This window comes from Saccopteryx leptura, chromosome 1, assembly GCF_036850995.1.
Source record: "Saccopteryx leptura isolate mSacLep1 chromosome 1, mSacLep1_pri_phased_curated, whole genome shotgun sequence".
Classification (NCBI taxonomy): Eukaryota; Metazoa; Chordata; class Mammalia; order Chiroptera; family Emballonuridae; genus Saccopteryx; species Saccopteryx leptura.
The window spans coordinates 107,026,554-107,037,251 of record NC_089503.1 but is presented as its reverse complement, the minus strand read 5'-3'; the positions used below and the strand labels follow the sequence as shown (position 1 = coordinate 107,037,251).

The 10,698-nt window shown below is 41.5% G+C and overlaps 1 pseudogene; it reads left to right on the top strand.

The window, feature by feature from the left end:
- On the top strand, positions 1-1,072 carry LOC136388993 (large ribosomal subunit protein uL10 pseudogene; annotated as a pseudogene).
- Positions 1,073-10,698: the final 9,626 nt, after the last annotated feature.

The following is a 10,698-nucleotide window of genomic DNA, read 5'->3' as shown; positions in this document are numbered from 1 at the left end:
CTCTCGCCAGGCATCCTCGTGGGAGTGACATCGTCTTTAAACCCTGCGTGGCAATCCCTGACGCACCGCCGTGATGCCCAGGGAAGACAGGGCGACCTGGAAGTCCAACTACTTCCTTAAGATCATTCAACTTCTGGACAATTATCCAAAATGCTTCATTGTGGGAGCAGGCAATGTGGGCTCCAAGCAGATACAGCAGATCCGCATGTCTCTCCGCGGGAAGGCGGTGGTGCTGATGGGCAAGAACACCATAATGCGCAAGGCCATCTGAGGGCATCTGGAAAACAACCCTGCTCTGGAGAAACTGCTGCCTCATAGCCGGGGGAATGTGGGCTTTGTGTTCACCAAGGAGGACCTCACTGAGATCAGGGACATGCTGCTGGCCAATAAGGTACCAGCTGCTGCCCGTGCCGGTGCCATTGCCCCATGTGAAGTCACTGTGCCCACCCAGTACACTAGTCTGGGGCCGGAGAAGACGTCCTTCTTCCAGGCATTAGGCATCACCACTAAAATCTCCAGGGGCACCATTGAAATTCTGAGTGATGTGCAGCTGATTAAGACTGGAGACAAAGTGGGAGCCAGCGAAGCCACACTGCTGAACATGCTGAACATCTCTCCCTTCTCCTTTGGGCTGATCATCCAGCAGGTGTTTGACAATGGCAGCATCTACAACCCGGAAGTGCATTCACGCTTCCTGGAGGGTGTCCGCAATGTTGCCAGCGTATGTCTGCAGATTGGTTACCCAACTGTTGCATCAGTACCCCATTCTATCATCAATGGGTACAAGCGGGTCCTGGCTTTGTCTGTGGAGACTGATTACACCTTCCCACTTGCTGAAAAGGTCAAGGCGCTCTTGGCTGATCCATCTGCCTTTGCAGCTGCTGCCCCTGTCCGCGGCCACCACTGCTGCTCCTGCTGCTGCCGCAGCCCCAGCCAAGGTTGAAGCAAAGGAAGAGTCGGAGGAGTCGGACGAGGATATGGGATTTGGTCTCTTTGATTAATCTCCAAAAAACAACCAGCTCAGCCAGCTTTATTTGTGAAACAAAATAAAGGCTTACTTCTCTAAAAAAAAGGAAGGAAGGAAGGAAGGAAGGGAGGGAGGGAGGGAGGGAGGGAGGGAGGGAGGGAGGGAGGGAGGAAGGAAGGAAGGAAGGAAGGAAGGAAGGAAGGAAGGAAGGAAGGAAGGAAGGAAGGAAGGAAGGAAGGAAGGAAGGAAGGAAAGAAAGAAAGAAAGAAAGAAAGAAGAAAGAAAGAAAGAAAGAAAGAAAGAAAGAAAGAAAGAAAGAAAGAAAGAAGAAAGAAAGAAAGAAAGAAAGAAAGAAAGAAAGAAAGAAAGAAAGAAAGAAAGAAAGAAAGAAAATTATGCCATATAACACCAACAGGTATAAACAGAAAAATCCACATCATTGGAAAGCAACTGATAATGATATGAGAAAGCATTTCAGATTTCAAGGCTTAGCTATATCAATCAAATCTTGTTTTGAATCATGATTTAAACAAACATACCATACGAATATATTTATGAGACAATTGGAAATATTTTAAAACACTGACTAGATAATAGATGACAGTAAGAAATTACTATTTTGTTTTTGGGATTATAATATTGTTTTAAACCTCATTTGTCTGAGATACATACTGAAGTGTTTACTGGCCTTGAAAGTTAGTAACTTCTCTAATATCTGGCCAACCAGATATTAGAGTTGCCATGGAACAATGCTCCCATCTCCCCCTTTCTGAGTGGGATGCCCATACTTACTACCCTTTCCATATCTCCCCACTGTGTTGAATGGGTAGATGGGAAAGCAATCCCTTGTCACTTTCATGTCACAGATCAACAGGTCAAGAGGAACTATATCCAAAGAGCTGAACTGAAGAACTCCGTTCAGAAAGCCTGATGCACATCTAGATCTGATGCAGATGATGAGATTCTGGGCTTTGAGCTAACGCTATGTAATAGGATGAGACCTCTGAGGACTTTACAAGAGGATAAATGTGTTTTGCATGTGGGAAAGAAAGGAAAACTTACTTCTTCTGTGTGTTTCTCTTTTACTTTCACACTACTACCACACTCATAACACTTCTGATTCCAGATGTGTGGGCTCTTTTTTCCTCCACACCAAGCAATCCTCTGTGACACCAACTGGGTATCCTACAATAATACAATTGAATTCTGACAACTAATGACAGATAGCACAGACTCCACAGGTTAAGGACTTAATTTCACAAGACTGACCCTCAATTAAGATTCTGATCGCAGCCTGACCAGGCGGTGGCGCAGTGGATAGAGCGTCAGACTGGTATGTGGAAGACCCAGGTTCGAGACCCCGAGATCGCCAGCTTGAGCGTGGGCTTATCTGGTTTGAGCAAAGCTCCCCAGCTTGGACCCAAGATCTCTGGCTCAAGCAAGGGGTTACTCAGTCTGTTGTAGCACCACGGTCAAGGCACATATGAGAAAGCAATCAATGAACAACTAAGATGTCGCAACGAAAAACTAATGATTGATGCTTCTCATCTCTCTCTGTTCCTGTCTGTCTGTCCCTATCTATCCCTCTCTCTGATGCTTTGTCTCTGTAAAAAAATAAAAATAAAAAAAAAATTTAAAAAAAAGATTCTGATAGCAAGTAATACCTCCCCAGGTTACCCTCAACTTCTGTCTGACGTGGCTAAAGGTTGGAGGTTCTCATGACTCCCCCAAGACACACACACTTGGATTTAATTATTTGCTAGAAGAGCTCTCAGAACTCAGAGAAACACATATGTTTACCAGTTAATTATGTAACAAAGGATATAATCAAGGATACTGATGAACAACCAGATGAAGAAACACCTTTTGTGAGGTCCAGGTAGGTTCCAACGACAGAAGCTTTTGTCCCCATGTAGTTGCAGTGTGACACCCTCCCCCCAGCATGTGGATGTATTCACAGACCCAGAAGTTCTGTAAACCCCACGCTTTTGGGATTTTTACTGAAACTTCATGATGTAGGCATGATTGATCATTAACTCCATTTCCAGGACCTCTCCCCTCTCTGGAAAATGGAAGGGTAAGACTGAAAATTCCAAACTTTTAATTATGGTTTAGTGTTTTTTTGGGACCAGTCTCCATTCAGTAGCCCACCAAGAATCACCTTGTTTAAAAAAAAAGAAAAAGATATTATTTTCTTGGCTGGATGGCTCAGATGGTTAGAGCATCATCTTGATACACAAGGGTTGTTGCTGGTTTAATCCCCGGTCAGGACACATACTGAAAAAGATTGATGTTTCTGTCATCTGTCTCTCTCATCCTCTCTCACACACACTTTTCCCCTCTCAATCAATAAGTAAATTAAAAAAAAACTTTTAAAACAAACAAAAAGTACATTAAAAAAAGATACTATTACCCAAGAAGCCCCAAGGGATTTAGGAACTCTGTGTCCAGAACTGAATTCAAAGAACAAATATTAGAACAAAATATTCTCCTACTCTTAAAGCTAAGGAAATTAAAAGGGTTTAGGAACTGGACTCAAAAACTAATGTTAGAAGATTCTTCTTGTACCCATATTTAAAAGGGTTTTAGTAATTTTGTCTTAAGAGCCCGTGGTAGAGAACAAATTATTCATAATAGAAAAAATAAACCTGAAAACAGCAAAAACATTTTCCAAAATGGAAAAGGGCACATAAATTAATACTTATATATTAAAGATAACTATAGCAAGATACAAAAAAATATTGATATATAAAAAGCATACTATCAAATGTTTTGTTTTATTACTTTGTTACTAAAAATAAAAATTATAATGATATGCAGGAAAAGACTGACATAAATACTTCAAAATGCTAATATTGATAAGGTTGAATAAAGAATAGAAAGTAGAAGCATTAAGTTAGAATATACATATAGTTATAGTATAGGTGATAGACTTTAAGTAAGAAAAGCTTCTGTGTTATATTTTTTCTTCAGAAGCAAGCAGTTTGAGTCGTATACTCCTGCCTCATGAACTTTTGACTCCTAACCCATGAACTTTGTAATTTCTGTTTTGTGTCCCTTTAAGGCATATAGGGAGTTACTTTGCAGATGAGTTCCAGGAACACAGGATACCAGAATGCCAAAAATAAGATCAAGGGCACCCAGTTTATCGCTCCACTGATGCAGAGAACATCCTGGAGGACATTCCTACTCACCAGACCTCCTACTTCCTGCTTCCTGCCGCGGACTAACCAAAATTTAGTAGTAGGTTACTAGCCTCGCTAAAATATATGATGAGTGAGCAACTCATATTGTTAAGACAGTTTTTCGGATGTTAGTCCACTGTTTCCTCAGATTGCCACAATTTGAAATACAGGACATTCTTTTTTTTTTTTTTTTTTACAGAGGCAGAGATAGACAGGGACAGACAGACAGGAACGGAGAGAGATGAGAAGCATCAATCATCAGTTTCTCTTGCGACTTCTTAGTTGTTCATTGATTGCTTTCTCACATGTGCCTTGACCGCGTGCCTTCAGCAGACCAAGTAACCCCCTGCTGGAGCCAGCGACGTTGGGTCTAAGCTGGTGAGCTCTTTGCTCAAGCCAGATGAGCCCGCGCTCAAGCTGGCGACCTCGGGGTCTCGAACCTCGGTCCTTCCGCATCCCAGTCCGACGCTCTATCCACTGCGCCACCACCTGGTCAGGCTAAAGGACATTCTTATATCCAGTAGGTCCCTGTCTCTCGTGGAATTGGCTGAAGGGTGACAGGCAAAATAAATCCTGTCTTGTTTTGGCAACAGTATTATGTTTGGTGGAATGATTAATCTTTATACTAAATACTTTTGTGTATTTTATAAAATTTTGACAGGATTTTTTTTTGTGACAGAGACAGACAGAAAAGGATAGATAGGGACAGACAGGAAGGGAGAGAGATGAGAAGCATCAATATTTCATCGCAGCCCTTAGTTGTTCATTAATTGCTTTCTCATAGGTGCCTTGACGGGGGTGGGGGGGAGTGGGGAGTAGCCAGCGACCTTGGGCTGGTGAGCCTTGCTCAAACCAGATAAGCCGCACTCAACCCTGCGACCTCAGGGTTTCAAACCTGGGTCCTAAGCGTCCCAGTCCACTGCTCTATCCACTGTGCCACTACTTGATCAGGCTCGACAGTATTTCTCATAATCAAAAAAGGACAAAAAAATTTGTTGAAGAACCACTTCAAACATAATGAAGCATGAAATTGTCTCTAGCCATAAAATACTAACTACCCTATCAACAGTTGTCTCATGCCGTGAGCTGGGTGTTGTTTCTCTTATGAATCCCTAGCCCAGGAGTTGGAAACCTATGGCTCGCAAGCTAGATGTGGCTCTTTTGATGGCTGCATCTGGCTCACTGACAAATCTTTAATAAAAAATAGTAACGTTAAAAATATAAAACATTCTCATGTATTACACAATCCATTCATTTCCTACCGCTCATGTTCATGGTTGCTGGTGGCTGGAGCCAATCACAACTGTCCTCCGGGACAACACCAAATTTTTATTAGATAATGCCTAACGTACATGGGTCATTGTGAGGTCAGGAAGTAAACTTTCCTCCTTTTAATCAAGTAGTCAGCTAGCTAATTGCAGAAACCCTTTTGACAAAGAAGATGGCTAAAAGAAAAAAAGATGAGGAGTATCATACTTTTCAGCAGGAATGAACAGAGGAATTCGCCTTTGTGGAGAGAGCAGGTTCTGCAGTGTGTCTAATATGCAATGATAAAATTGCATTGATGAAACGGTCAAATATAAAGCAGCACTTCAACACATGCCATACTACATTTGCATCAAAATATCCAGCAGAGGACAGCAGAAAGAAAGCATGTCAAGAGCTACTGTGCAGAGTGCAAGCTAGTTAGCAGCAACTTCATGTTTGGACCCAACAAGGTGACTGAAATTCGGCTAGCTTTGCTGGTGCTTTAGCAATTGTGAGAAATGGAAAGCCATTCACAGATGGGGAGTATGCCAAAACATTCATGCTTGATGTTGCCAATGAACTTTATGATGACTTTTCGGACAAAGACAAGATAATCAAACGAATAAAAGACATGCCTCTGTTGGCAAGAACTGTACCATCATGATGGCAAATGAAATTGAGGCAACACAAGTGAAGAACATAAATGCAGCACCATTCTTTTCTCTCGCTTTGGATGAGTCAACAGACGTAAGCCATTTATCCCAGTTCAGCATGATTGCAAGATATGCTGTCGGTAACACTCTACATGAGGAAAGCCTTGCTGTTTTGCCTATGAAAGAGACAACAAGAGGGGAGGATTTATTTAAGTCTTTCACTGAGTTTGCTAAAGAAAAATTCTACCTATGGGTAAACTTATTTCGGTTTGTACTGATGGTGCTCCGTGCATGGTGGGGAAAAACAGAGGTTCCATAGCGCTTCTTCGTGAACAAAAAAAGGGACCCATCCTAAGTTTTCACTACATCCTACATCAGGAGGCGTTTTGTGCTCAGATGTTTGGCGAACAGCTTGGTGAGGTGATGTCGCTGGTCATTTGGGTGGTCAACTTTATTGTTGCCCGAGCCTTAAATGATCGCCAGTTTAAAACACTGCTGGATGAAGTTGGGAATAATTATCCTGGTCTGCTTCTGCACAACAATGTGCATTGGTTGTCAAGAGGAAAGGTGCTCAGCCATTTCGCGGCTTGTCTGAGCGAAATCGGACTTTTCTTGAAATGAAAAATGTCGAGCATCCTGAGTTAGCTAACACTGAGTGGCTCCTGAAGTTCTACTATCTTGTGGACATGACTGAACATCTGAGCCAGCTCAATGTGAAAATGCAAGGCATTAGAAATACAGTCTTATCCCTTCAACAAGCAGTGTTTGCATTTGAAAAAAAGCTGGAACTCTTCATCTCCAACATTGAAACAGGTCGTTTACTACACTTTAAAAAACTGGGAGAGTTTAAAGATGCATGCACAGCAAATGACCCTGCTCAACATCTTGATCTCCAGCAGCTAGCAGGCTTCATATCTAATCTCCTGCAGTCATTCAAAGTACGCTTTGGAGAATTTCATGAGCGTGCTCATCTTTTTAAGTTCATCACCCATCCACACGAGTGTGCAGCGGACAGCGCCGACCTGAGTTACATCCCTGGTGTCTCCGTCAGAGATTTTGAGCTACAAGCTGCTGACCTGAAGGCCTCAGACATGTGGGTGAATAAGTTCAAGTCACTGAATGAAGATTTGGAAAGACTTGCACGACAGCAAGCAGAGTTGCTGAGCAAACACAAGTGGGGAGAAATGAAAAAACTTCAACCCGCGGACCAGCTGATTGTCAAAACTTGGAACGCACTTCCCGTCATATACCACACACTGCAGCATGTGATTATTGCTGTACTGACAATGTTTGGCTCTACATATGCATGTGAGCAGTCTTTCTCACATCTAAAGAACGTTAAGACCAACCTACAATCACGTTTAATGGATGGAAGTCTCAATGCCTGCATGAAGCTTAATCTCACCACGTATCAACCAGACTACAAAACCATCAGCAAAACCATGCAGCACCAGAAGTTGCATTAATGGTAAGAAGTACTTTATTCATCGTTGTTTAGCAACAACGTAACAACATTATTAAAAAGAATTCAGAGACTTGCTGTACTTTAAAAGTGTTGGTCTTACATAAAATGCACACATTTACTTGTATTTAGTGTTAAACACATTGTATGGCTCTCATGGAATTACACTTTAAAATATGTGGCATTCCTGGCTCTCTCAGCCAAAGAGGTTCCCGACCCCTGCCCTACCTCTTTGCCTTCTGTGGCTATTAATACATTCTTCTTTATCATCTGTACACTTACCCTCTTTTATCTATCTTCCTCCATGAGGCTTGTTCAACAAAAGCCTTTGAGATAAAAAGTTTTCCTGAAAGAAAGGGTTCACTGTGCTATACACTAGCCAGAAAAAGGACCTGGTCCTGGGGCATGCATTCTAAACCACCAACAGCAGGACTAGATGGAGATTGCAAACATGTCCACATCCTGGGGTTGACAGGGATCCTTTATACAGTGCATTCAGGGAAGAAAGTTATAAAATGCATTGAAAGGATTTACACTGGCTATAAATAAGGGGGCAGAGAAAAAGTGAATCAAAGAAAGTTCTGGGATAGGTGAATAGTCCATAAGAAAGTAGTATTTGATGCTTCTGTGTTGGTTGCAGGCAATAGCCTGGAAAGTTCATGTGTACGCAGGGCGCTATTGCACCTAGTAGACAGCTGTTCTTTCAAGACAGCTTCTTGGAAGTTGAATCAAACTTTCAACACACATTCAGGAATGCTAGCAATTTTTCGTTGGTTTCAGCCCCTGATTGTTAACCAGTGAATTTCTCTTACCTCTTCCTCCTACCCTCCAGCCTGCTGTGATTTAATTTAGGGCATCTCAAAATTTTTCTCTTGTCAGGTTAAAAACTCATGGAAGGTTAAGAATTGCACTTTAAATGCTGAGTAGCTCCCTTAAGTAGTGCACTTTCTTTGCACAAAGTAGATGTTTTATCAATAACAGCTATGCCCTTTGCAGTTTACATTTGATTATTTTTTCCTCTGCTTGAATATTTTTTACTTCAACTTTTGTTCACAATTTGCTCAATAAAATTTCTTTAATATAATGCCTATATTGTTCAAAGTTCAAATGCAGCAGCTCTTTCTGCTCTGGAAAATCACCCAACCTGATCATTTTGCAGAGCAGCTTTACAAAATCTACATGCTTCGTTCATGGAGTTTGCCTTTGCTTGGGTTTTATTTTTATTTTTATTTTATTTTTTTATTTTTATTTTTTCTGAAGCTGGAAACGGGGAGAGACAGTCAGACAGACTCCCGCATGCACCAGACAGGGATCCACCCGGCACGTCCACCAGGGGGCGATGCTCCGCCCACCAGGGGCGATGCTCTGCCCCTCCGGGGCGTCACTCTGTTGCGACCAGAGCTACTCTAGCGCCTGGGGCAGTGGCCAAGGAGCCATCCCCAGCGCCCGGGCCATCTTTGCTCCAATGGAGCCTTGACTGCGGGAGGGGAAGAGAGAGACAGAGAGGAAGGAGAGGGGAAGGGGTGGAGAAGCAGATGGACGCTTCTCCTGTGTGCCCTGGCCAGGAATCAAACCCGGGACTTCTGCACGCCAGGCCGACGCTCTACCACTGAGCCAACCGGCCAGGGCCTTGCTTGGGTTTTAGAATTTAAAATCTGGTTGCTTAGATGATAACTTTTAAATTTTCCATGACATCTACCTACTATCTCCTCTTTATAGCCTCAGTTTTAGGAAGGTTTGTAAAATCAGTCTTTCAAATCTAATTTGGTCATGAGTAAAACTGTGTGAAACATTGACAATTATTTTGGCCTTCTCCCACCTTCCTTACTAATCATTCTTCTTTATACCTAGGGCTTACTTGCAATCCCTAAATGCTTTCCACTGGCCCACAACCAAACCTTGGGTGTCTCTACTGAGGTGAAAGCTAGAGTTTAGACTTCTACATAGAAAGACTTTTCCCCTTCAAGATACTCAGATATCATTGAATGTCAGTGTCTTAAAACCTCAGAAGGTTGAAGCTATAACAATGGAATAACTGAAAAGTAGAGTTTTGGGTAGACAAGAGACTCTGCTCTTTGTCTACATGATTGATTGTATGACCCTTCACGTCATCTACATGAAAATGTTTTAACTTTGTGTTAACAAATCCTAGTGACTTACAATTGTGTAACTATTCAACTTTATTAAGAACATTATAAAACAACATCTTTAACAAAGGAGTGTTTAGTTTTTACACAATGTTTATTATGTTTTTCTTGGTTGCATTTGATCTAGAGCCTAGTGAATACCTTCCTCTAAGCACTTGCACTGTACTGTTGGTCCTTTAGATATAGAATTCCTTTGGATAGCATGCAATATCTAAATATCTATTGCCAATGCATTTTTACAGAATATTTATGACATTTGATAACTTCAACCCCAAGACCCCACTGCTCCAGGGGACAAAGTAAAGAGTGGGAAACATATACAAAATCACCAAAATATTACCAGTCAAGCACATTATAGCTAGTATACATTCATTTTTTAAGTAGCATTGCATGTGGATTCAGGAAGAGTTTTAAAATATTTGCATATGGAAATAAAAGGGTCTAAGGCTGAACTGAGCATGAAACACACTGTTAGCTAATAGGGCAGCTCTAATTCATTTTCTCCAGTGGTAAGGAGGTAACCAATCAAGGAAACCCACAGTTTAAAAGCCTCTGTGGGAATTCAACTTGTAATGGAACACAAACTAAGAGCTATTACTTCTCAGGGAATTCATTATATGATATTTGTCAGCTAAGCTTCTCTCCAGGGCATCTTAACTATGATTCAACATTAGGGTAAACACATATCAATGATGCTTTCTTTGCTTAAAACATACCAATATTAGGTTTATTTGGATATTGGCTTTAGATAGTATCTATAGTGCAGTCTCATGAATATTGCTTTGGTGATCAACTGAATCCTTGGGGAACATATTTTAGGGGAAGGAACAGGCAAAAGTCAAGTGGCAGCTTCTCTGTGAATCTTGGTTAAATGTGGTACTCAAAAAAGTCATATTTTTGTTTAAAAAGGTTAAGAGATTTTATTATATATCTCCTAAGTGGAATTCCTTTATATTTTGTATTCATTAGTTTGACTGTATATAACTGAGTCTGCAGCTACCTTCAACATGACTTGTCAGTGTGTACTTTAAACTGA